We start from the raw sequence: 25,428 nt of genomic DNA on the forward strand, positions 1-25,428 counted from the left end.
TCAATAACGCGCCTCCAGCCTTTTACATTCGAGCCATTTTTGTATTTTCTGCTTCCAGATATTCGCAGTAAAACTATAATAAAACTGTATTTTCTGATGTGCAGTTAGGACAGTTTTCTTAGTTTCTAAATATCAGTTGATTTCTCATTCTAACCAAAGGAAATGTGTCTTGACTGTCGACGATCAGTCGGGCAGCGCCCTTCGTTCTTCCCGGAGTCTCTTTCTCGAAGTGTTTCCAAACATTCACAAACCTAGTGCTTGATTTTCGTGTGTTGCTTCGTATCCTTTTCTCCACTGCTAAGTGGCTCTATTTCTCAGAATTCTGCCCACTCCTCACTGCTTCATGACCAGATGTCAGGAAATTCATTTCCATGGAGGGACTATCGAGACCAAGGTTATTCTCCGCGTATAAAGAAGGTTCAGTGGGTATTTGGTTGAGACACTTGAAAGTTTTGGGTGAATAGCCGAAGAAGCTGATGGAACAAATTGAGAGAGACTGTTTTCACTTGCAAAAATAAAAGACCCGGAGGAGTATGATAGATGAAAATAGTTAAAATATAAAACCGTGATCTGAGGAGATTCTCGTATTCACAACAGTTTGAATTCAGGTGCCTCCAACAGGAGCAGAAACATGCACTCAGTTGTGACACGCTTTAACGAGGCCTTACAAAGAGAATTCCACACCCGTTCCTTTCCGAGATACACATTAACTTACCGCTGTCGTGACTCGGAGTCGAAGAAGGTTGCTGCAGCCACAGCGAAAAGTACTAACCACTATACGATCACGACGCCACACGTTACCGCCGAGGTGCACAGTGACTGCCGATGTACTTGATCATCAACTGTTTGGAATCTATCATGGCCAACACTTTATGACTCTCTCATTACAAGTTTCGTAGATACACAGTTTGGATACCTCAACATTGGTTCCAGAGTAATGTTCCTGCAACAAGGATATATACATTTTAACCCACGCTGATAAAAAGAACCGCTATAATAGATAACACATAACAATTTCGACATTCAGCCCAAATTTATGGCATTTGGACTTTCTCCCTTCTCTGCATCGATTTTCTCCGCCTGCTCGAGATCCCTCCCACAGTCCAAAGATGTGAAGGTTCGGTGGATTGGCCATGCTAAAGTGTGCCAGATGGTCCATAGACTAGCAGTTTCGCTGGATTGGCCAAGATCAACGTGCCAGGTGACTGGCATTCTACGGAGGAGCTTGATCACGAAGACCCCTGCTGATTTTTAAAAAACCATTACATCCTGTATCCCTTTCCTCTCATTCCTGAATATTGTCAGTGCAAACGAACTTTCTCTCTATTTCTACGACTCAACATCTCCGCCCGCATACCAGTTGAACTTTGGAGCGTCTCTCACTCGCCGTCTCGCCCTCTTTGATCCAAAGAGAAAAATCTAAGATCCTTTCATCCCACTGTTGCTATTGGGTGAATGTCTCTCTATGGTAATTCAAATTCATATTCATTAACCCTTTGGATGCGAACTGAATGTTTAAAATCAAAAAGACAGAATTTGGCGTGTTTAATATTGGAACCGGAGAAAAGAAATCTTAAATCGGAGAAAAGGACCCTAACCCTAACCCTAACCCTAACCAATCTGGAACAAAAACACAAGATGCTGGGCAATCTCAGCAGGTCTGACCGCATCTGTGGAGAGAGAACGGAGTCTGTGTTTCAAGCCACGTTGATTATGTGTCACAGAACAAAGACTACGCCATTATCCATAGCCCTGTCAATAACGCCCTCCAGCCTTCTACATTCGAGCCATTGTTGTATTTTCTGCTTCCAGATATTCGCAATGAAACTATAATTAAACTGTATATTCTGATGTGCAGTAAGGACAGTTTTCTTAGATTCTAAATATCAGTTGATTTCTCGAATCATTCTAACCAAAGGAAATGTGACGTCACTGTCGATGAGCAGTCGGGCAGCGCCCTTCGTTCTCCCCGGTGTCTCTTTCTCGAAGTGTTTCCCATCATTCACAAAACTAGTGCTTGATTTTCTTGTGTCGCTTCTTTTCCATTTTCTCCATTGCCAACTGGCATTATCTCCCAAAATCCTGCCCGCTCCTCTTCATTGCATCATGACAGATGTCAGGAAATTCATGGAGATGGAGGGACCATCCAGACCAAGAATATTCTCCGCGTATACAGAAAGTTCCGTGGGTCTTTACTTGAGACACTTGAACGTTTTGGGTGAATGGCCAAAGAAGCTGATGCAGCAAATTGAGAGAGACTGTTTTCACTTCCAACCAGACAAGAACCTGAGGAGTATGCTTGATGATAATAGTTAAAATAAAAAACTGGGAGCTGAAGAGATTCTCGTATTCACAACCGTTTGAATTCTGGAGCATCAAACAGGAGCAGAAGCATGCACTCAGATGTGAGCCAGTTTTAAAGAGTCCTTTCCTCAGAGAATTCCTCATCAGTTCATTTGCGAAAAACTCATCAAATTATCGCTGCCGTGACTCTGAATCGAAATTGCTGCGGCCACAACGCAGAGCACTAACCACGAGACGATCACGGCGCCACACGTCACCGGCGAAGCACGTCTGTAACTGTCGATGTACTTGGTCATCAACTGTTTGGAATCTATCATGACGCACAGTTTATGACTCCCTAAAAACAACTTTAGTAGATACACAAGTTTGGATGCCTTAACTTTGGTTCCATAATAATGTTCCTGCAACAAGGATAATTAACCGGGCTCATAAAAATAACAATGCAATGGCTATAATATATAATACATAACAATTCCGATATTCATCCCAAACTTATGGTATTTGGACGTTCTCCCGGTGTCTGCATCGGTTTTCTCTACCTGCTCGAGGTCCCTCCCGCAGTGCAAAGATGTGAACGTTCGGTGTATTGGCCATGCTAAAATGAGCCAGATTGTCCATGGGTTAACAGTTTCGCTGGATTGGCCGTGATCAATTTGCGGGATTACGGGTATTCTACGGAGGAACTTGGTCTCTTTGTCTCTTGCTGATTTTTTGAAACCATTTCTCCCAGCATTCCTTTCCTCTCATTCTTGAATATTGCAAGTGCAAACAAACTCTCTCTCTATTTCCACGATTGTCTTTCTCCGCCCAAATACCAGTTGCGCGTTGGAGAGCCTCTCTTTCGCCGTCTCACACTCTTTGATCTGAAGAGAAAAATCTAGGCCCCTTTCGTTCCACTGTTGCTGTTAGGTGAATGTCTCTCCATGGTGGTTCAAATTCATATTGATTAAACCTTTGGATGCGAACTGACTGTTTGAAATCATAAAGACAGCATTTGGCGTGTTTAATATTGGAACCGGAGAAAATAAATCAAATCAACGTGGCATGAAATATAAAAAGCACCAAGGCGGTGATTCGATCCCACTGAGAGACGAAGTATACAAAATAAAGCATCCTCGGGACGGATATCATTTCGTCTCCGGGTGGGATTGAACCACCAACCTTTCGGTTAACAGCCGAACGCGCTAACCGATTGCGCCACAGAGACGACAACTGCTCTCGTTGCTCGAATAAACATGCCACATAATGATGGAAACAATCTCATCCTGGCCACGTCATAAGAGCAAATTATTGTCCATGCACAAATCTGGAACAAAAACACAAAAGGTTGGGCAATCTCGGCAGGTCTTACAGCATCTGAGAAGTCAGAACGGAGTCTGTGGTTCAAGACAGGGTGACTTTGTGTTACAGAACAAAGACTACACCATTATCCGTAGCCCTGTCAATAACGCTCCTCCACCATTTTACATTCGAGCCATTTTTGTATTTTCTACTTCCAGATATTCGCAGTGAAACTATAACAAAACTGTATTTTCTGATGTGCAGTTAGGACAGTTTTCTTAGTTTCTAAATATCAGTTGATTTCTCATTCTAACCAAAGGAAATGTGTCTTGACTGTCGACGATCAGTCGGGCAGCGCCCTTCGTTCTCCCCGGAGTCTCTTTCTCGAAGTCTTTCCCAACATTCACAAAGTGCTTGATTTTCGTGTGTTGCTTCGTTTCCTTTTCTCCACTGCCAAGTGACTCTATTTCTCAGAATTCTGCCCACTCCTCCTCACTGCTTCATGACCAGATGTCAGGAAATTCATTTCCATGGAGGGACTATCGAGACCAAGATTATTCTCCGCGTATAAAGAAGGTTCAGTGGGTATTTGGTTGAGACACTTGAAAGTTTTGGGAGAATAGCCGAAGAAGCTGATGTAACAAATTGAGAGAGACTGTTTTCACTTGCAAAAATAAAAGACCCGGAGGAGTATGATAGATGAAAATACTTAAAATATAAAGCCGTGATCTGAGGAGATTCTCGTATTCACAACAGTTTGAATTCAGGTGCCTCTCACAGGAGCAGAAACATGCACTCAGTTGTGACCCGCTTTAAAGAGGCCTTACACAGAGAATTCCGCACCCGTTAATTTTCGAGATACACATTAACTTACCGCTGTCGTGACTCGGAGTCGAAGTGAGGTTGATGCAGCCACAGCTCAAAGTACTAACCACTATACGATCACGACGCCACACGTTCCCGCCGAGGTGCACAGTGACTGCCGATGTACTTGATCATCAACTGTTTGGAATCTATCATGGCCAACACTTTATGACTCTCTCATTACAAGTTTCGTAGATACACAGTTTGGATACCTCAACTTTGGTTCCAGAGTAATGTTCCTGCAACAAGGGTATATACATTTTAACCCACGCTGATAAAAAGAACCGCTATAATAGATAACACATAACAATTTCGACATTCAGCCCAAATATATGGCATTTGGACTTTCTCCCGTCTCTGCATCGATTTTCTCCGCCTGCTCGAGGTCCCTCCCATAGTCCAAAGATGTGAAGGTTCGGTGGATTGGCCATGCTAAAGTGTGCCAGATTGTCCATAGACTAGCAGTTTCGCTGGATTGGCCAAGATCAACGTGCCAGGTGACTGGCATTCTACGGAGGAGCTTGATCACGAAGACCCCTGCTGATTTTTTAAAAACCATTTTATTACATAGAACATACAGTGCAGAAGGAGGCCATTCGGCCCATCGAGTCTGCACCGACCCACATTAATCCCTCACTTCCACCTTATCCCCGCAACCCAATAACCCCTCCCAACCCTTATGGACACTACGGGTAATTTAGCATGGCCAATCCACCTAACCTGCACGTCTTTGGACTGTGGGAGGAAACCGGAGCACCCGGAGGAAACCCACGCGGACACGGGGAGAACGTGCAAACTCCGCACAGACAGTGACCCAGCGGGGAATCGAACCTGGGACCCTGGCGCTGTGAAGCCACAGTGCTAATCACTTGTGCGACCGCGCTGCCCCATTCTGTATCCCTTTCCTCTCATTCCTGAATATTGTCAGTGCAAACCAACTTTCTCTCTATTTCTACGACTCAACATCTCCGCCCGCATACCAGTTGAACTTTGGAGCGTCTCTCATTCGCCGTCTCGCCCTCTTTGATCCAAAGAGAAAAATCTAAGATCCTTTCATCCCACTGTTGCTATTGGGTGAATGTCTCTCCATGGTAATTCAAATTCATATTCATTAACCCTTTGGATGCGAACTGAATGTTTAAAATCAGAAAGACAGAATTTGGCGTGTTTAATATTGGAACTGGAGAAAAGAAATCAAATCAACCTGGCATGAAATATTAAAAGCACCAAGGCGGTGATTCGATCGCACAGAGGGACAAAGTAAAATGCGGTTCACGCGGGGTGGGATAACACTTCGTCTCTGGGTGGAATCGAACCACCAACCTTTCAGTTAACAGCCGAACGCGCTGACCGATTGCGCCCCAGAGACGACAAATGCTCTTTTAGCTTAAATAAACAAGCCAGTTTAAGATGGACACAGTCTCATCTTGTCCACATCGTAACAGTTCCTTCTTGTTGATGCACCAATCTGGAACAAAAACACAAATTGCTGAGCAATCTCAGCGGGTCTGACAGCATCTGTGGAGAGAGAATGGAGTCTGTGTTTCAAGCCAGGGTGATTATGTGTCACAGAACAAAGACTACGCCATTATCCGCAGCCCTGCCAAAAACGCCCTCCTGCCTTCTACATTCGAGCCATTGTTGTATTTTCTGCTTCCAGATATTCGCAATGAAACTATAATTAAACTGTATTTTCTGATATGCAGTAAGGACAGTTTTCTTAGATTCTAAATATCAGTTGATTTCTCGAATCATTCGAACCAAAGGAAATGTGACGTCACTGTCGATGAGCAGTCGGGCAGCGCCCTTCGTTCTCCCCGGTGTCTCTTTCTCGAAGTTTTCCCCAACATTCACAAAACTAGTGCTTGATTTTCGTGTGTCGCTTCTTTTCCATTTTCTCCATTGCCAACTGGCATTATCTCCCAAAATCCTGCCCGCTCCTCTTCATTGCATCATGACAGATGTCAGGAAATTCATGGAGATGGAGGGACCATCCAGACCAAGAATATTCTCCGCGTATACAGAAAGTTCCGTGGGTCTTTACTTGAGACACTTGAACGTTTTGGGTGAATGGCCAAAGAAGCTGATGCAGCAAATTGAGAGAGACTGTTTTCACTTCCAACCAGACAAGAACCTGAGGAGTATGCTTGATGATAATAGTTAAAATAAAAAAGTGGGAGCTGAAGAGATTCTCGTATTCACAAGCGTTTGAATTCTGGAGCATCAAACAGGAGCAGAAGCATGCACTCAGATGTGAGCCCGTTTTAAAGAGTCCTTTCCTCAGAGAATTCCTCATCAGTTCATTTGCGAAAACCTCATCAAATTATCGCTGCCGTGACTCTGAATCGAAATTGCTGCGGCCACAACGCAGAGCACTAACCACGAGACGATCACGGCGCCACACGTCACCGGCGAAGCATATCTGTAACTGTCGATGTACTTGGTCATCAACTGTTTGGAATCTATCATGACGCACAGTTTATGACTCCCTAAAAACAACTTTAGTAGATACACAAGTTTGGATGCCTTAACTTTGGTTCCATAATAATGTTCCTGCAACAAGGATAATTAACCGGGCTCATAAAAATAACAATGCAATGGCTATAATATATAATACATAACAATTCCGATATTCATCCCAAACTTATGGTATTTGGACGTTCTCCCGGTGTCTGCATCGGTTTTCTCTACCTGCTCGAGGTCCCTCCCGCAGTGCAAAGATGTGAACGTTCGGTGTATTGGCCATGCTAAAATGAGCCAGATTGTTCATGGATTAACAGTTTCGCTGGATTGGCCGTGATCAATTTGCGGGATTACGGGTATTCTACGGAGGAACTTGGTCTCTTTGTCTCTTGCTGATTTTTTGAAACGATTTCTCCCAGCATTCCTTTCCTCTCATTCTTGAATATTGCAAGTGCAAACAAACTCTCTCTCTATTTCCACGATTGTCTTTCTCCGCCCAAATACCAGTTGCGCGTTGCAGTGCCTCTCATTCACCGTCTCACACTCTTTGATCTAAAGAGAAAAATCTAGGCCCCTTTCGTTCCACTGTTGCTGTTAGGTGAATGTCTCTCCATGGTGGTTCAAATCCATATTGATAAACCTTTGGATGCGAACTGACTGTTTGAAATCATAAAGACAGCATTTGGCGTGTTTAATATTGGAACCGGAGAAAATAAATCAAATCAACGTGGCATGAAATATAAAAAGCACCAAGGCGGTGATTCGATCCCACAGAGGGACGAAGTAGACAAAACATTTGATCCTCGGGAGGGATATCATTACGTCTCTCGGTGGGATTGAACACCAACCTTTCGGGCAACAGCCGAACGCGCTAACCGATTGCGCCACAGAGACGGCAACTGCTCACGTCACTCAAACAAACATGCCAAATTATGATGGAAACAATCTCATCCTGGACACGTCCTCAGAGCAAATTATTGTCCATGCACAAATCTGGAACAAAAACACAAAAGGTTGGGCAATCTCGGCAGTTCTTACAGCATCTGAGAAGTCAGAACGGAGGCTGTGGTTCAAGACAGGGTGACTTTGTGTTACAGAACAAAGACTACACCATTATCCGTAGCCCTGTCAATAACGCGCCTCCAGCCTTTTACATTCGAGCCATTTTTGTATTTTCTGCTTCCAGATATTCGCAGTAAAACTATAATAAAACTGTATTTTCTGATGTGCAGTTAGGACAGTTTTCTTAGTTTCTAAATATCAGTTGATTTCTCATTCTAACCAAAGGAAATGTGTCTTGACTGTCGACGATCAGTCGGGCAGCGCCCTTCGTTCTTCCCGGAGTCTCTTTCTCGAAGTGTTTCCAAACATTCACAAACCTAGTGCTTGATTTTCGTGTGTTGCTTCGTATCCTTTTCTCCACTGCTAAGTGGCTCTATTTCTCAGAATTCTGCCCACTCCTCACTGCTTCATGACCAGATGTCAGGAAATTCATTTCCATGGAGGGACTATCGAGACCAAGGTTATTCTCCGCGTATAAAGAAGGTTCAGTGGGTATTTGGTTGAGACACTTGAAAGTTTTGGGTGAATAGCCGAAGAAGCTGATGGAACAAATTGAGAGAGACTGTTTTCACTTGCAAAAATAAAAGACCCGGAGGAGTATGATAGATGAAAATAGTTAAAATATAAAACCGTGATCTGAGGAGATTCTCGTATTCACAACAGTTTGAATTCAGGTGCCTCCAACAGGAGCAGAAACATGCACTCAGTTGTGACACGCTTTAACGAGGCCTTACAAAGAGAATTCCACACCCGTTCCTTTCCGAGATACACATTAACTTACCGCTGTCGTGACTCGGAGTCGAAGAAGGTTGCTGCAGCCACAGCGAAAAGTACTAACCACTATACGATCACGACGCCACACGTTACCGCCCAGGTGCACAGTGACTGCCGATGTACTTGATCATCAACTGTTTGGAATCTATCATGGCCAACACTTTATGACTCTCTCATTACAAGTTTCGTAGATACACAGTTTGGATACCTCAACATTGGTTCCAGAGTAATGTTCCTGCAACAAGGATATATACATTTTAACCCACGCTGATAAAAAGAACCGCTATAATAGATAACACATAACAATTTCGACATTCAGCCCAAATTTATGGCATTTGGACTTTCTCCCGTCTCTGCATCGATTTTCTCCGCCTGCTCGAGATCCCTCCCACAGTCCAAAGATGTGAAGGTTCGGTGGATTGGCCATGCTAAAGTGTGCCAGATGGTCCATAGACTAGCAGTTTCGCTGGATTGGCCAAGATCAACGTGCCAGGTGACTGGCATTCTACGGAGGAGCTTGATCACGAAGACCCCTGCTGATTTTTTAAAAACCATTACATCCTGTATCCCTTTCCTCTCATTCCTGAATATTGTCAGTGCAAACGAACTTTCTCTCTATTTCTACGACTCAACATCTCCGCCCGCATACCAGTTGAACTTTGGAGCGTCTCTCATTCGCCGTCTCGCCCTCTTTGATCCAAAGAGAAAAATCTAAGATCCTTTCATCCCACTGTTGCTATTGGGTGAATGTCTCTCTATGGTAATTCAAATTCATATTCATTAACCCTTTGGATGCGAACTGAATGTTTAAAATCAAAAAGACAGAATTTGGCGTGTTTAATATTGGAACCGGAGAAAAGAAATCTTAAATCGGAGAAAAGGACCCTAACCCTAACCCTAACCCTAACCAATCTGGAACAAAAACACAAGATGCTGGGCAATCTCAGCAGGTCTGACCGCATCTGTGGAGAGAGAACGGAGTCTGTGTTTCAAGCCACGTTGATTATGTGTCACAGAACAAAGACTACGCCATTATCCATAGCCCTGTCAATAACGCCCTCCAGCCTTCTACATTCGAGCCATTGTTGTATTTTCTGCTTCCAGATATTCGCAATGAAACTATAATTAAACTGTATATTCTGATGTGCAGTAGGGACAGTTTTCTTAGATTCTAAATATCAGTTGATTTCTCGAATCATTCTAACCAAAGGAAATGTGACGTCACTGTCGATGAGCAGTCGGGCAGCGCCCTTCGTTCTCCCCGGTGTCTCTTTCTCGAAGTGTTTCCCATCATTCACAAAACTAGTGCTTGATTTTCTTGTGTCGCTTCTTTTCCATTTTCTCCATTGCCAACTGGCATTATCTCCCAAAATCCTGCCCGCTCCTCTTCATTGCATCATGACAGATGTCAGGAAATTCATGGAGATGGAGGGACCATCCAGACCAAGAATATTCTCCGCGTATACAGAAAGTTCCGTGGGTCTTTACTTGAGACACTTGAACGTTTTGGGTGAATGGCCAAAGAAGCTGATGCAGCAAATTGAGAGAGACTGTTTTCACTTCCAACCAGACAAGAACCTGAGGAGTATGCTTGATGATAATAGTTAAAATAAAAAACTGGGAGCTGAAGAGATTCTCGTATTCACAACCGTTTGAATTCTGGAGCATCAAACAGGAGCAGAAGCATGCACTCAGATGTGAGCCAGTTTTAAAGAGTCCTTTCCTCAGAGAATTCCTCATCAGTTCATTTGCGAAAAACTCATCAAATTATCGCTGCCGTGACTCTGAATCGAAATTGCTGCGGCCACAACGCAGAGCACTAACCACGAGACGATCACGGCGCCACACGTCACCGGCGAAGCACGTCTGTAACTGTCGATGTACTTGGTCATCAACTGTTTGGAATCTATCATGACGCACAGTTTATGACTCCCTAAAAACAACTTTAGTAGATACACAAGTTTGGATGCCTTAACTTTGGTTCCATAATAATGTTCCTGCAACAAGGATAATTAACCGGGCTCATAAAAATAACAATGCAATGGCTATAATATATAATACATAACAATTCCGATATTCATCCCAAACTTATGGTATTTGGACGTTCTCCCGGTGTCTGCATCGGTTTTCTCTACCTGCTCGAGGTCCCTCCCGCAGTGCAAAGATGTGAACGTTCGGTGTATTGGCCATGCTAAAATGAGCCAGATTGTTCATGGATTAACAGTTTCGCTGGATTGGCCGTGATCAATTTGCGGGATTACGGGTATTCTACGGAGGAACTTGGTCTCTTTGTCTCTTGCTGATTTTTTGAAACCATTTCTCCCAGCATTCCTTTCCTCTCATTCTTGAATATTGCAAGTGCAAACAAACTCTCTCTCTATTTCCACGATTGTCTTTCTCCGCCCAAATACCAGTTGCGCGTTGGAGAGCCTCTCTTTCGCCGTCTCACACTCTTTGATCTGAAGAGAAAAATCTAGGCCCCTTTCGTTCCACTGTTGCTGTTAGGTGAATGTCTCTCCATGGTGGTTCAAATTCATATTGATTAAACCTTTGGATGCGAACTGACTGTTTGAAATCATAAAGACAGCATTTGGCGTGTTTAATATTGGAACCGGAGAAAATAAATCAAATCAACGTGGCATGAAATATAAAAAGCACCAAGGCGGTGATTCGATCCCACTGAGAGACGAAGTATACAAAATAAAGCATCCTCGGGATGGATATCATTTCGTCTCCGGGTGGGATTGAACCACCAACCTTTCGGTTAACAGCCGAACGCGCTAACCGATTGCGCCACAGAGACGACAACTGCTCTCGTTACTCGAATAAACATGGCACATAATGATGGAAACAATCTCATCCTGGCCACGTCATAAGAGGAAATTATTGTCCATGCACAAATCTGGAACAAAAACACAAAAGGTTGGGCAATCTCGGCAGGTCTTACAGCATCTGAGAAGTCAGAACGGAGTCTGTGGTTCAAGACAGGGTGACTTTGTGTTACAGAACAAAGACTACACCATTATCCGTAGCCCTGTCAATAACGCTCCTCCACCATTTTACATTCGAGCCATTTTTGTATTTTCTACTTCCAGATATTCGCAGTGAAACTATAACAAAACTGTATTTTCTGATGTGCAGTTAGGACAGTTTTCTTAGTTTCTAAATATCAGTTGATTTCTCATTCTAACCAAAGGAAATGTGTCTTGACTGTCGACGATCAGTCGGGCAGCGCCCTTCGTTCTCCCCGGAGTCTCTTTCTCGAAGTCTTTCCCAACATTCACAAAGTGCTTGATTTTCGTGTGTTGCTTCGTTTCCTTTTCTCCACTGCCAAGTGACTCTATTTCTCAGAATTCTGCCCACTCCTCCTCACTGCTTCATGACCAGATGTCAGGAAATTCATTTCCATGGAGGGACTATCGAGACCAAGATTATTCTCCGCGTATAAAGAAGGTTCAGTGGGTATTTGGTTGAGACACTTGAAAGTTTTGGGAGAATAGCCGAAGAAGCTGATGTAACAAATTGAGAGAGACTGTTTTCACTTGCAAAAATAAAAGACCCGGAGGAGTATGATAGATGAAAATACTTAAAATATAAAGCCGTGATCTGAGGAGATTCTCGTAGACACAACAGTTTGAATTCAGGGGCCTCTAACAGGAGCAGAAACATGCACTCAGTTGTGACGGGCTTTAAAGAGGCCTTACACAGAGAATTCCGCACCCGTTAATTTTCGAGATACGCATTAACTTACCACTGTCGTGACTCGGAGTCGAAGCGAGGTTGATGCAGCCACAGCGCAAAGTACTAACCACTATACGATCACGACGCCACACGTTCCCGCCGAGGTGCACAGTGACTGCCGATGTACTTGATCATCAACTGTTTGGAATCTATAATGGCCAACACTTTATGACTCTCTCATGACAAGTTTCGTAGATACACAGTTTGGATACCTCAACATTGGTTCCAGAGTAATGTTCCTGCAACAAGGATATATACATTTTAACCCACGCTGATAAAAAGAACCGCTATAATAGATAACACATAACAATTTCGACATTCAGCCCAAATATATGGCATTTGGACTTTCTCCCGTCTCTGCATCGATTTTCTCCGCCTGCTCGAGGTCCCTCCCATAGTCCAAAGATGTGAAGGTTCGGTGGATTGGCCATGCTAAAGTGTGCCAGAATGTCCATAGACTAGCAGTTTCGCTGGATTGGCCAAGATCAACGTGCCAGGTGACTGGCATTCTACGGAGGAGCTTGATCACGAAGACCCCGGCTGATTTTTTAAAAACCATTTCATCCTGTATCCCTTTCCTCTCATTCCTGAATATTGTCAGTGCAAACCAACTTTCTCTCACATCTACGACTCAACATCTCCGCCCGCATACCAGTTGAACTTTGGAGCGTCTCTCATTCGCCGTCTCGCCCTCTTTGATCCAAAGAGAAAAATCTAAGAACCTTTCATCCCACTGTTGCTATTTGGTGAATGTCTCTCTATGGTAATTCAAATTCATATTCATTAACCCTTTGGATGCGAACTGAATGTTTAAAATCAGAAAGACAGAATTTGGCGTGTTTAATATTGGAACCGGAGCAAAGAAATCAAATCAACGTGGCATGAAATATAAAAAGCACCAAGGCGGTGATTCGATCCCACAGAGGGACAAAGTAAAATGCGGTTCACGCGGGGTGGGATAACACTTCGTCTCTGGGTGGGATTGAAACACCAACCTTTCAGTTAACAGCCGAACGCGCTGACCGATTGCGCCACAGAGACGACAAATGCTCTTTTAGCTCCAATAAACAAGCCAATTTAAGATGGACACAGTCTCATCTTGTCCACATCGTAACAGTTCCTTCTTGTTGATGCACCAATCTGGAACAAAAACACAAAATGCTGGGCAATCTCAGCAGGTCTGACAGCATCTGTGGAGAGGGAACGGAGTCTGTGTTTCAAGCCAGGTTGATTATGTGTCACAGAACAAAGACTACGCCATTATCCGTAGCCCTGTCAATAACGCCCTCCAGCCTTCTACATTCGAGCCATTGTTGTATTTTCTGCTTCCACATATTCGCAATGAAACTATAATTAAACTGTATATTCTGATGTGCAGTAAGGACAGTTTTCTTAGATTCTAAATATCAGTTGATTTCTCGAATCATTCTAACCAAAAGAAATGTGACGTCACTGTCGATGAGCAGTCGGGCAGCGCCCTTCGTTCTCCCCGGTGTCTCTTTCTCGAAGTGTATCCCAACATTCACAAAACTAGTGCTTGATTTTCGTGTGTCGCTTCTTTTCCATTTTCTCCATTGCCAACTGGCATTATCTCCCAAAATCCTGCCCGCTCCTCTTCATTGCATCATGACAGATGTCAGGAAATTCATGGAGATGGAGGGACCATCCAGACCAAGAATATTCTCCGCGTATACAGAAGGTTCCGTGGGTCTTTACTTGAGACACTTGAACATTTTGGGTGAATGGCCAAAGAAGCTGATGCTGCAAATTGAGAGAGACTGTTTTCACTTCCAACCAGACAAGAACCTGAGGAGTATGCTTGCTGATAATAGTTAAAATAAAAAACTGGGAGCTGAAGAGATTCTCGTATTCACAAGCGTTTGAATTCTGGAGCATCAAATAGGAGCAGAAGCATGCACTCAGATGTGAGCCCGTTTTAAAGAGTCCTTTCCTCAGAGAATTCCTCATCAGTTCATTTGCGAAAAACTCATCAAATTATCGCTGCCGTGACTCTGAATCGAAATTGCTGCGGCCACAACGCAGAGCACTAACCACGAGACGATCACGGCGCCACACGTCACCGGCGAAGCATGTCTGTAACTGTCGATGTACTTGGTCATCAACTGTTTGGAATCTATCATGACGCACAGTTTATGACTCCCTAAAAACAACTTTAGTAGATACACAAGTTTGGATGCCTTAACTTTGGTTCCATAATAATGTTCCTGCAACAAGGATAATTAACCGGGCTCATAAAAATAACAATGCAATGGCTATAATATATAATACATAACAATTCCGATATTCATCCCAAACTTATGGTATTTGGACGTTCTCCCGGTGTCTGCATCGGTTTTCTCTACCTGCTCGAGGTCCCTCCCGCAGTGCAAAGATGTGAACGTTCGGTGTATTGGCCATGCTAAAATGAGCCAGATTGTCCATGGATTAACAGTTTCGCTGGATTGGCCTTGATCAATTTGCGGGATTACGGGTATTCTACGGAGGAACTTGGTCTCTTTGTCTCTTGCTGATTTTTTGAAACGATTTCTCCCAGCATTCCTTTCCCCCTATTCTTGAATATTGCAAGTGCAAACAAACTCTCTCTCTATTTCCACGATTGACTTTCTCCGCCCAAATACCAGTTGCGCGTTGGAGCACCTCTCATTCGCCGTCTCACACTCTTTGATCTAAAGAGAAAAATCTAGGCCCCTTTCGTTCCACTGTTGCTGTTAGGTGAATGTCTCTCCATGGTGGTTCAAATTCATATTGATTAAACCTTTGGATGCGAACTGACTGTTTGAAATCATAAAGCCAGCATTTGGCGTGCTTAATATTGGAACCGGAGAAAATAAATCAAATCAACGTGGCATGAAATATAAAAAGCACTGAGGCGTTGATTCGATCCCACTGAGAGACGAAGTATACAAAATAGTTCCTCCGCAGGAGAGATATCATTTCGTCTCCGGGTGGGATTGAACCACCAACCTTTCGGTTAACAGCCGAACGCGCTAACCGATTGCGCCACAGAGACGGCAACTGCTCAAGTCATTCGAATAAACATGCCAAATTATGATGGAAACAATCTCATCCTGGCCACGTCCTCAGAGCAACTTATTGTCCATGCACAAATCTGTAACAAAAACACAAAAGGTTGGGCAATCTCGGCAGGTCTTACAGCATCTGAGAAGTCAGAACGGAGTCTGTGGTTCAAGACAGGGTGACTTTGTGTTACAGAACAAAGACTACACCATTATCCGTAGCCCTGTCAATAACGCTCCTCCACCATTTTACATTCGAGCCATTTTTGTATTTTCTGCTTCCAGATATTAGCAGTGAAACTATAATAAAACTGTATTTTCTGATGTGCAGTTAGGACAGTTTTCTTAGTTTCTAAATATCAGTTAATTGCTCATTCTAACCAAAGGAAATGTGTCTTGACTGTCGACGATCAGTCGGGCAGCGCCCTTCGTTCTCCCCGGAGTCTCTTTCTCGAAGTGTTTCCCAACATTCACAAACCTAGTGCTTGATTTTCGTGTGTTGCTTCGTATCCTTTTCTCCACTGCCAAGTGGCTCTATTTCTCAGAATTCTGCCCACTCCTCCTCACTGCTTCATGACCAGATGTCAGGAAATTCATTTCCATGGAGGGACTATCGTGACCAAGATTATTCTCCGCGTATTAAGAAGGTTCAGTGGGTATTTGGTTGAGGCACTTGAAGGTTTTGGGTGAATTGCCGAAGAAGTTGATGGAACAAATTGAGAGAGACTGTTTTCACTTGCAAAACTAAAAGACCCGTAGGAGTATGATAGATGATAATAGTTAAAATATAAAACCGTGATCTGAGGAGATTCTCGTATTCACAACAGTTTGAATTCAGGAGCCGAAACATGCACTCAGTTGTGACCGACTTTAAAGAGGCCTTACACAGAGAATTCCGCACCCGTTCATTTCCGAGATACACATTAACTTACCGCTGTCGTGACTCGGAGTCGAAGCGAGGTTGATGCAGCCACAGCGCAAATTACTAACCACTACACGATCACGACGCCACACGTTACCGCCGAGGTGCACAGTGACTGCCGATGTACTTGATCACCAACTGTTTGGAATCTATCATGGCCAACACTTTATGACTCTCTCATTACAAGTTTCGTAGATACACAGTTTGGATACCTCAACATTGGTTCCAGAGTAATGTTCCTGCAACAAGGAGATATATATTTTAACCCACGCTGATAAAAAGAACCGCTATAATAGATAATACATAACAATTTCGACATTCATCCCAAATATATGGCATTTGGACGTTCTCCCGTCTCTGCATCGGTTTTCTCCGCCTGCTCGAGGTCCCTCCCATAGTCCAAAGATGGGAAGGTTCGGTTGATTGGCCATGCTAAAGTGTGCCAGATTGTCCATAGAATACCAGTTTTGCTGGATTGGCCAAGATCAACGTGCCAGGTGACTGGCATTCTACGGAGGAGCTTGATCACGAAGACCCCTGCTGATTTTAAAATAACCATTTCATCCTGTCTCACTTTCCTCTCATTCCTGAATATTGTCAGGGCAAACCAACTTTCTCTCTATTTCTACGACTCAACATCTCCGCCCGCATACCAGTTGAACTTTGGAGCGTCTCTCATTCGCCGTCTCGCCCTCTTTGATCCAAAGAGAAAAATCTAAGATCCTTTCATCCCACTGTTGCTATTGGGTGAATGTCTCTCTATGGAAATTCAAATTCATATTGATTAACCATTTGGATGCGAACTGACTGTTTAAAATCAGAAAGACAGCATTTGGCGTGTTTAATATTGGAACCGGAGAAAAGAAATCAAATCAACGTGGCATGAAATATAAAATCGACCATACAGAGGGACAAGGTAAAATACGCTTCACCCGGGGTGGGATAACACTCCGTCTCTGGGTGGGATCGAACCACCAACCTTTCGATTAACAGCCGAACGCGCGAAACGATTGCGCCACAGAGACGACAAATGCTCTGTTAGCTCCAATAAACAAGCCAATTTAAGATGGACACAGTCTCATCTTGTCCACATCGTAACAGCTCATTCTTGTTGATGCACCGATCTGGAACAAAAACACAAAATGCTGGGCAATCTCAGCAGGTCTGACAGCATCTGTGGAGAGAAAACGGAGTCTGTGTTTCAAGCCAGGGTGATTATGTGTCACAGAACAAAGACTACGCCGTTATCTGTAGCCCTGTCAATAACGCCCTCCAGCCTTCTACATTCGAGCCATTGTTGTATTTTCTGCTTCCAGATATTCGCAATGAAACTGTAATTAAACTGTATTTTCTGATGTGCAGTAAGGACAGTTTTCTTAGTTTCTAAATATCAGTTGATTTCTCGAATCATTCTAACCAAAGGAAATGTGACGTCACTGTCGATGAGCAGTCGGGCAGCGTCCTTCGTTCTCCCCGGTGTCTCTTTCTCGAAGTGTTTCCCAACAGTCACAAAACTAGTGCTTGATTTTCGTGTGTCGCTTCTTTTCCATTTTCTCCATTGCCAGCTGGCATTATCTCCCAAAATCCTGCCCGCTCCTCCTCATTGCATCATGACAGATGTCAGGAAATTCATGGAGTTGGAGGGACCATCTAGACCAAGAATATTCTCCGCGTATACAGAAGGTTACGTGGGTCTTTACTTGAGACACTTGAACATTTTGGGTGAATGGCCAAAGAAGCTGATGCAGCAAATTGAGAGAGACTGTTTTCACTTCCAACCAGACAAGAACCTGAGGAGTATGCTTGCTGATAATAGTTAAAATAAAAAACTGGGAGCTGAAGAGATTCTCGTATTCACAAGCGTTTGAATTCTGGAGCATCAAACAGGAGCAGAAACATGCACTCAGATGTTAGCCCGTTTTAAAGATTCCTTTCCTCAGAGAATTCCTCATCAGTTCATTTGCGAAAAACTCATCAAATTATCGCTGTCGTGACTCTGAATCGAAATTGCTGCGGCCACAACGCAGAGCACTAACCACGAGACGATCACGGCGCCACACGTCACCGGCGAAGCATGTCTGTAACTGTCGATGTACTTGGTCATCAACTGTTTGGAATCTATCATGACGCACAGTTTATGACTCCCTAAAAACAACTTTAGTAGATACACAAGTTTGGATGCCTTAACTTTGGTTCCATAATAATGTTCCTGCAACAAGGATAATTAACCGGGCTCATAAAAATAACAATGCAATGGCTATAATATATAATACATACCAATTCCGATATTCATCCCAAACTTATGGTATTTGGACGTTCTCCCGGTGTCTGCATCGTTTTTCTCTACCTGCTCGAGGTCCCTCCCGCAGTGCAAAGATGTGAACGTTCGGTGTATTGGCCATGCTAAAATGAGCCAGATTGTCCATGGGTTAACAGTTTCGCTGGATTGGCCCTGATCAATTTGCGGGATTACGGGTATTCTACGGAGGAAATTGGTCTCTTTGTCTCTTGCTGATTTTTTGAAACCATTTCTCCCAGCATTCCTTTGCTCTCATTCTTGAATATTGCAAGTGCAAACAAACTCTCTCTCTATTTCCACGATTGACTTTCTCCACCCAAATACCAGTTGCGCGTTGGAGCACCTCTCATTCGCCGTCTCACACTCTTTGATCTAAAGAGAAAAATCTAGGCCCCTTTCGTTCCACTGTTGCTGTTAGGTGAATGTCTCTCCATGGTGGTTCAAATTCATATTGATTAAACCTTTGGATGCGAACTGACTGTTTGAAATCATAAAGACAGCATTTGGCGTGCTTAATATTGGAACCGGAGAAAATAAATCAAATCAACGTGGCATGAAATATAAAAATCACTAAGGCGTTGATTCGATCCCACAGAGCGACAAAGTAAAATACGCTTCAACCGGGGGTGGGATAACACTTCGTTTCTGGGTGGGATCGAACCACCAACGTTGCATTTAACAGCCGAACGCGCTCATCGATTGCGCCACAGAGACGACAAACGCCACTTTTGCTCGAATAAGCAAGCCAATGTATGATGGACACAGTCTCATCTTGTCCACATCGTAACAGCTCATTCTTGCTGATGCACCAATCTGGAACAAAAACACAAAATGCTGGGCAATCTCAGCAGGTCTGACAGCATCTGTGGCGAGAGAACAGAGTCTGTGTTTCAAGCCAGGGTGATTATGTGTCACAGAACATAGACTACACCATTATCCGTAGCCCTGTCAATAACGCGCCTCCGGCCTTCTACATTCGAGCCATTGTTGTACTTTCTGCTTCCAGATATTCGCAATGAAACTATAATTAAACTGTATTTTCTGATGTACAGTAAGGAGAGTTTTCTTAGTTTCTTAATATCAGTTGATTTCTCGAATCATTCTAACCAAAGGAAATGTGAAGTGCCTGTCGATGATCAGTCGCGCAGCGCCCTTCGTTCTCCCCGGTGTCTCTTCTCGAAGTTTTTCCCAACATTCTCAAAACTAGTGCTTGATTTTCGTGTGTCGCTTCTTTTCCGTTTTCTCCATTGCGAACTGGCATTATCTCCCAACATTCTGCCCGCTCCTCCTCATTGCAATCATGACCAGATGTCAGGAAATTAATTTATATTGAGGGACTATCCAGACCAAGAATATTCTCCGCGTATACAGAAGGTTCCGTGGGTCTTTACTTGAGACACTTGAACATTTTGGGTGAATGGCCTCGAGCGGCGGAGAAAACCGATGCAGACACCGGGAGAACGTCCAAATACTATATGTTTGGGATGAATATCGAAATTGTTATGTATTGTATATTATAGCATTTGCATTATTATTTTTATGAGCCTGGGTTAAAGTGTATATTTATCTTGTTGCAGGGACATTATTATGGAACTAAGGTTAAGGCGTCCAAACCGTGTATGTACTAAAGTTGTAATTGGAGAGTCATAAGTGTGGGCCATAATAGATTCCAAACAGTTGATGACGAAGTACATCGACAGTTACACGTTGCTTCGGCGGTAACGTGCTGCGCGGTCGTCGTATAGTCGTTAGTACTCTGCGTTGTGGCCGCAGCAACCTCGGTTCCAATCCGAATATCGGCAGCGATACGTTGATGTGTTTTCCCAAATGAACGGATGAGGAATTCTCTGTGAAAGGCCTCTTTAAAGCGGGTTCACAACTGAGTGCATCTTTCTGCTCCTGTTTGATGCTCTCGAATTCAAACTGTTTTAAATACGAGAATCTCCTCAGCTCCAGTTTTACATTTTGACTAGTCTCATCAATCATAATCCTCTGGTTCTTTTCTTTTTGGATGTGCAACACTCTCTCTCAATTTGCTGCATCATCTTCGGCCATTCACCCAAAATGTTCAAGTGCCTCCAGCAATACCCTCTGAACCTTCTGTATACGCGGAGAATAATCCGGATCTTGATAGTCCCTCCCTATAAATGAATTTCCTGACACCTGGTCATGATGCAATGAGGAGGAGCGGGCAGAATCTTGGGAAATAATGACAGTTGGCAATGGAGAAAACGGAAACGAAGCGACACACGAATATCAAGCACCAGTTTTGTGAATGTTGGGAAACACTTCGAGAAACAGATTCCGTGGAGAACGAAGGGCCCTGCCCGACTGATCAGCGACAGTCAAGACACATTTCCTTTGATTAGAATGACTCGAGAAATTAACTGATATTTAGAAACTATGAAAACTGTCCTTACTGCACATCAGAAAATACAGTTTAATTATAGTTTCATTGCGAAGATCGGGATGCGGAATATACAACAATGGCTCGAATGTAAAAAGGCTGGAGGCGCGTTATTGACAGGGCTACGGATAATGGTGTACTCTTCGTTCTGTGACACAGTCACCCTTATTTGAAACACAGACTCCCCGGGCAACATCCTGATGAAGCTCCTCTGCACCCTCGCCAAAGCATCCACATCCTTTTGGTAATGTGGCGACCAGAACTGTATGCAGTATTCCAAATGTGGCCGAACCAAAGTCTTATACAACTGTAACATGACCTGCCAACTCTTGTACTCATTTCCCCTTCCGATGAAGGACAGCATGCCGTATGCCTTCTGAACCACTCTATCGACCTGTGCAGCCACCTTCAGGGTACAATGGACCTGAACACCCAGATCTCTCTGTACGTCAATTTTCCCGGGGCTTTTTCATTTACGCTCTTGAATGACAGGGAGGAGGATAGCTTGATCTTGGTTTCGGACAAACCTCGGCACAACATCGAGGGCCGAAGGGCCTGTTCTGTGCTGTACTGTTCTATGTTCTATGTTCTCTCACAACAGATGCTGTCGGACCTGCTGAGATTGTCCAGCCTTTTTTGTTTTTGTTCCAGATTGGTGCATCAGCAAGAATTTTTTATTTCAATGTGGACAAGATGAGACTGTTTCCATCATAATTTAGCTTTTTTATTCGAGCAAAGCAAGCATTTGTGGTCTCTATGGCGCAATCGGTTCGCGCGTTCGGCTGTTAACCGAAAAGTTGGTGGTTTGATCCCACCCAGAAGCGGTTATCCCACCAAGAGACGGTTATCCCACACCTGGATAAAGTGTTTCTTATACTTTGTCCCTCTGTGGCATCGAATTATCCAACTTGGTGCTTTTTATATTTCATGCCACATTGATTTGATTTCTTTCCTCCAGTTCCAATATTAAACTCACCAAATGCTGTCTTTCTGGTTTTAAACAGTCAGTTCATATACAAAGAGTAAATCAATATTAATTTGAATACCACAGAGAGACATTCACACAAGAGCAACAGTGGGATGAAAGGACCTTAGATTTTTCTCTTTGGGTTATAGAGTGTGAGACAGCGAATGAGAGACGCTGCAAAGTGCAACTGGTATGCGGACGGAGAAGTTCAATCGTAGAAATTGAGAGAGAGATTGTTTGCACTGAAAATGTTCAGGAATGAGAGGAAAGGGATGCAGGATGAAATGTTTTTTTTTTAAATCAGCCTGGGTCGACGTGACCAAGCTCCTCCGTAGAATATCCGTCACTTGCACTTCCATCATGGCCAATCCAGCGAAACTGCTACTCTATGGACAATCTGGCACACTTTAGCATCGTCAAGCCAGCGAACCCTCATATTTTTGGACGGTGGGAGGGACTTGGAGCATGCGGAGAATACCGATGCAGACACCGGGAGAACCTCCAAATACCATCTGTTGGGATGAATATCGAAATTGTTATTTATTATATATTATAGGTGCTGCATTGTTATTTTTATGATCCTGGGTTAAAGTGTATATATCCTTGTTGCAGGAACATTATTATGGAACCAAGGTTAAGGGATCCAAACTATGTATCTACTAAAGTTGTAATTAGAGAGTCATAAAGTGTGGGACATGATAGATTCCAAACAATTGATGACCAAGTACGTCGACAGTTGCAGGTTGCCTTCGACGGTAACTTGCGGCGCCGTGATCATATAGTGGTTCGTACTCTGCGTTGCGGCCCCAGCAGCCTCGGTTCAAATCCGAGTAACGGCAGCGATAAGTTGGTGTGTTTTTCCCAAATGAACGGATGAGGAACTCTCTGTGTCAGGGACTCTTTAAAACGGGTTCACAGCTGAGTGCATGCTTCTGCTCCTGTTTGATGCTCCAGAATTCAAACGGTTGTGAAGAGAAGAATCTCTTCAGCTCCCGGTTTTATATTTTATCTATTATCACCAAGCATACTACTCCGGTTCTTGTCTTTTTGAAAGTGAAAACAGTGTCACTCAATGTGCTACATCAGCTTCTTCGGCCAAATACCCACTGAGCCTTCTGTATACGCGGAGAGTAACCTTGGTCTCGATAGTCTCTCCATATGAATGAATTTCCTGACATCTTGTCATGATGCCATGAGGAGGAGTGGGCAGAACGTTGGGAAATAGAGCCACTGGCAGTGGCGAAAACGGTAAAGAAGCGACACACGAAAATCAAGCACCAGCTTTGTGAATGGTGGGAAACACATCGAGAAACAGACTCCGGGGAGAACGAAGGGCGCTGCCCGACTGATCAGGGATAGTCAAGACCCATTTCCTTCAATTAGAATGATTCGAGAAATTAACAGATATTTAGAAACTGAGAAAACTGTACTTACTGCACATCAGAAAATAAAGTTTAATTGTAGTTTGATTGCGAAGATCTGGAAGCAGAAAGTACAACAATGGCTCGAATGTAGAAGGCTGGAGGCGCGTTATTGACAGGGCTACGGATAATGGATAATGTAGACTTTGCTCTGTGACACATAGTCACCCTGGCTTGAAACACAGACTCCGTTCTGTCTCCACAGATGCTGTCAGAGCTGCTGAGATTGCCCAGCCTTTTGTGTTTTTGTTCCAGATTGGTGCATGTTAAAAAAATTGCTATTATGACGTGGGCAAGATGTGATTGTTTCTATCATAATTTGGATTGTTATTTCGAGCTGAGGGTGCAGTTGGCGTCGCTGGGGCGCACTCGGTTAACGCGTTCGGCTGTTAACCGAAAAGTAGGTATTTCGATCCCACCCGGAGACGATGTGTTATACCACCTCCGGATTAACAGTTTTTTATACTTTGTCGTTCTGCGGGATCGAATCACCACCTTGGTGCGTTTTATATTTCATGCCACATTGATTTGATTTCATTTCTCCGGTTCCAATATTAAACACGCCCAATGCTGTAATTCTGATTTTAAACAGTCGTTTCGCATCCGAAGAGTTAATCAATATTAATTTGCACGACCAGAGAGAGACATTCACCCTAATAGCAACAATGGAACGAAAGGGGCCTGGATTTTTTTCTTTGGATCAAAGAAGGTGAGACGGCGAATTAGAGGCTTTTCAATGTGCAACTGGTATGTGGGCGGAGAAAGTAAATCGTTGAAATAGAGAGAGAGTGTGTTTGCAGTGGCAATATTCAGGAATGAGAGAAAAGGAATACAGGGAGAAATGGTTTCAAAAAATCAGCAGGAGACAAAGTGACCAAGTTCCTCCGTAGAATACCCGTAATCCGGCACGTTGATCATGGCCAATCCGGCGAAACTGCTAATCCAAGGACAATCAGGCACACTTTAGCATGGCCAATCCACCGAACTTTCACATCTTTGGACTGTGGGAGGGACTCCGAGCAGGCGGAGAAAACCAATGCAGATATCGGGAGAACGTCCAAATGCATACGTTTGGGACGAATATCGAAATTGTTATGAAGTATATATTACAACTGTTGCATTGTTATTCTTATGAGTCTGGGTTAAAGTGTATATGTCCTTGTTGCAGGAACATTATTATGGAACCAAAGTTAAGGCATCCAAACTTGTGTATCTGCGAAAGTTGTAATTAGGGAGTCATAAACTGTGGGTCATGATAGACTCCAAACAGTTGATGACCAAATACATCGACAGATAGAGCATTCACCCTAATCGCAACAGTGGAACGAAAGGATCCAATGTGCTCCGCCGTTGACGTGTGGAGCCGTGATCGTCTCGTGGTTAGTACCCTGCGTCCTGGCCGCACCAATCTCGTTTTGAATCCGAGTCACAGCTGCGATAAATTGATGAATTTTTCTCAAAAGAACTGATGAGGAATTCTCTGTGTAAAGGACTCTTTAAAACGGGTTCACAGCTGAATGCATGCTTCTCCTCCTGTTGATGTTCCAGAATGAAAACGGTTGTGAATACGAGAATCTCTTCAGCTCGCGGTTTTTATTTTAACTCTTATCATCAAGCCTATTCCTCAGGTTCTTGACTGTTTGGAAGTGAAAACAGTCTCTCTCAATTTGCTGCATCAGCTTTTTTGGCCATTCACCCAAACTTTTCAAGTGTCTCAACCAAATACCCACTGAACCTTCTGCATACGTGGAGAGTAATCTTGGTCTCGATAGTGCCTCCATATAAATGAATTTCCTGACATCTGGTCATGATGTAATGAAGAGGAGCAGGCAGAATTTTCGGAAATAATGCCAGTTGGCAATGGAGAAAACAGAAAGGATGCGAC

At 43.6% G+C, this 25,428-nt stretch overlaps 7 non-coding genes across 7 annotated transcripts; all 7 read right to left on the minus strand.

Moving 5' to 3' along the window:
- Nucleotides 1–3,437: 3,437 nt before the first annotated feature.
- On the minus strand, nt 3,438–3,511 carry trnan-guu (transfer RNA asparagine (anticodon GUU)). Its single transcript has one exon. It is a non-coding gene; the product is annotated as a tRNA-Asn (tRNA).
- Nucleotides 3,512–5,744: 2,233 nt separating this feature from the next.
- Nucleotides 5,745–5,818, minus strand: trnan-guu (transfer RNA asparagine (anticodon GUU)). The gene has a single exon. It is a non-coding gene; the product is annotated as a tRNA-Asn (tRNA).
- A 1,915-nt stretch (nt 5,819–7,733) lies between these two features.
- Nucleotides 7,734–7,806, minus strand: trnan-guu (transfer RNA asparagine (anticodon GUU)). The gene has a single exon. It is a non-coding gene; the product is annotated as a tRNA-Asn (tRNA).
- A 3,671-nt stretch (nt 7,807–11,477) lies between these two features.
- trnan-guu (transfer RNA asparagine (anticodon GUU)) lies at nt 11,478–11,551 on the minus strand. The gene has a single exon. It is a non-coding gene; the product is annotated as a tRNA-Asn (tRNA).
- A 1,905-nt stretch (nt 11,552–13,456) lies between these two features.
- Nucleotides 13,457–13,530, minus strand: trnan-guu (transfer RNA asparagine (anticodon GUU)). Its single transcript has one exon. It is a non-coding gene; the product is annotated as a tRNA-Asn (tRNA).
- Nucleotides 13,531–15,446: 1,916 nt separating this feature from the next.
- On the minus strand, nt 15,447–15,520 carry trnan-guu (transfer RNA asparagine (anticodon GUU)). The gene has a single exon. It is a non-coding gene; the product is annotated as a tRNA-Asn (tRNA).
- A 1,880-nt stretch (nt 15,521–17,400) lies between these two features.
- Nucleotides 17,401–17,474, minus strand: trnan-guu (transfer RNA asparagine (anticodon GUU)). The gene has a single exon. It is a non-coding gene; the product is annotated as a tRNA-Asn (tRNA).
- Nucleotides 17,475–25,428: the final 7,954 nt, after the last annotated feature.

The sequence above is a fragment of the Scyliorhinus torazame genome, chromosome 14, assembly GCF_047496885.1.
Source record: "Scyliorhinus torazame isolate Kashiwa2021f chromosome 14, sScyTor2.1, whole genome shotgun sequence".
In the NCBI taxonomy this organism is placed as follows: domain Eukaryota; kingdom Metazoa; phylum Chordata; class Chondrichthyes; order Carcharhiniformes; family Scyliorhinidae; genus Scyliorhinus; species Scyliorhinus torazame.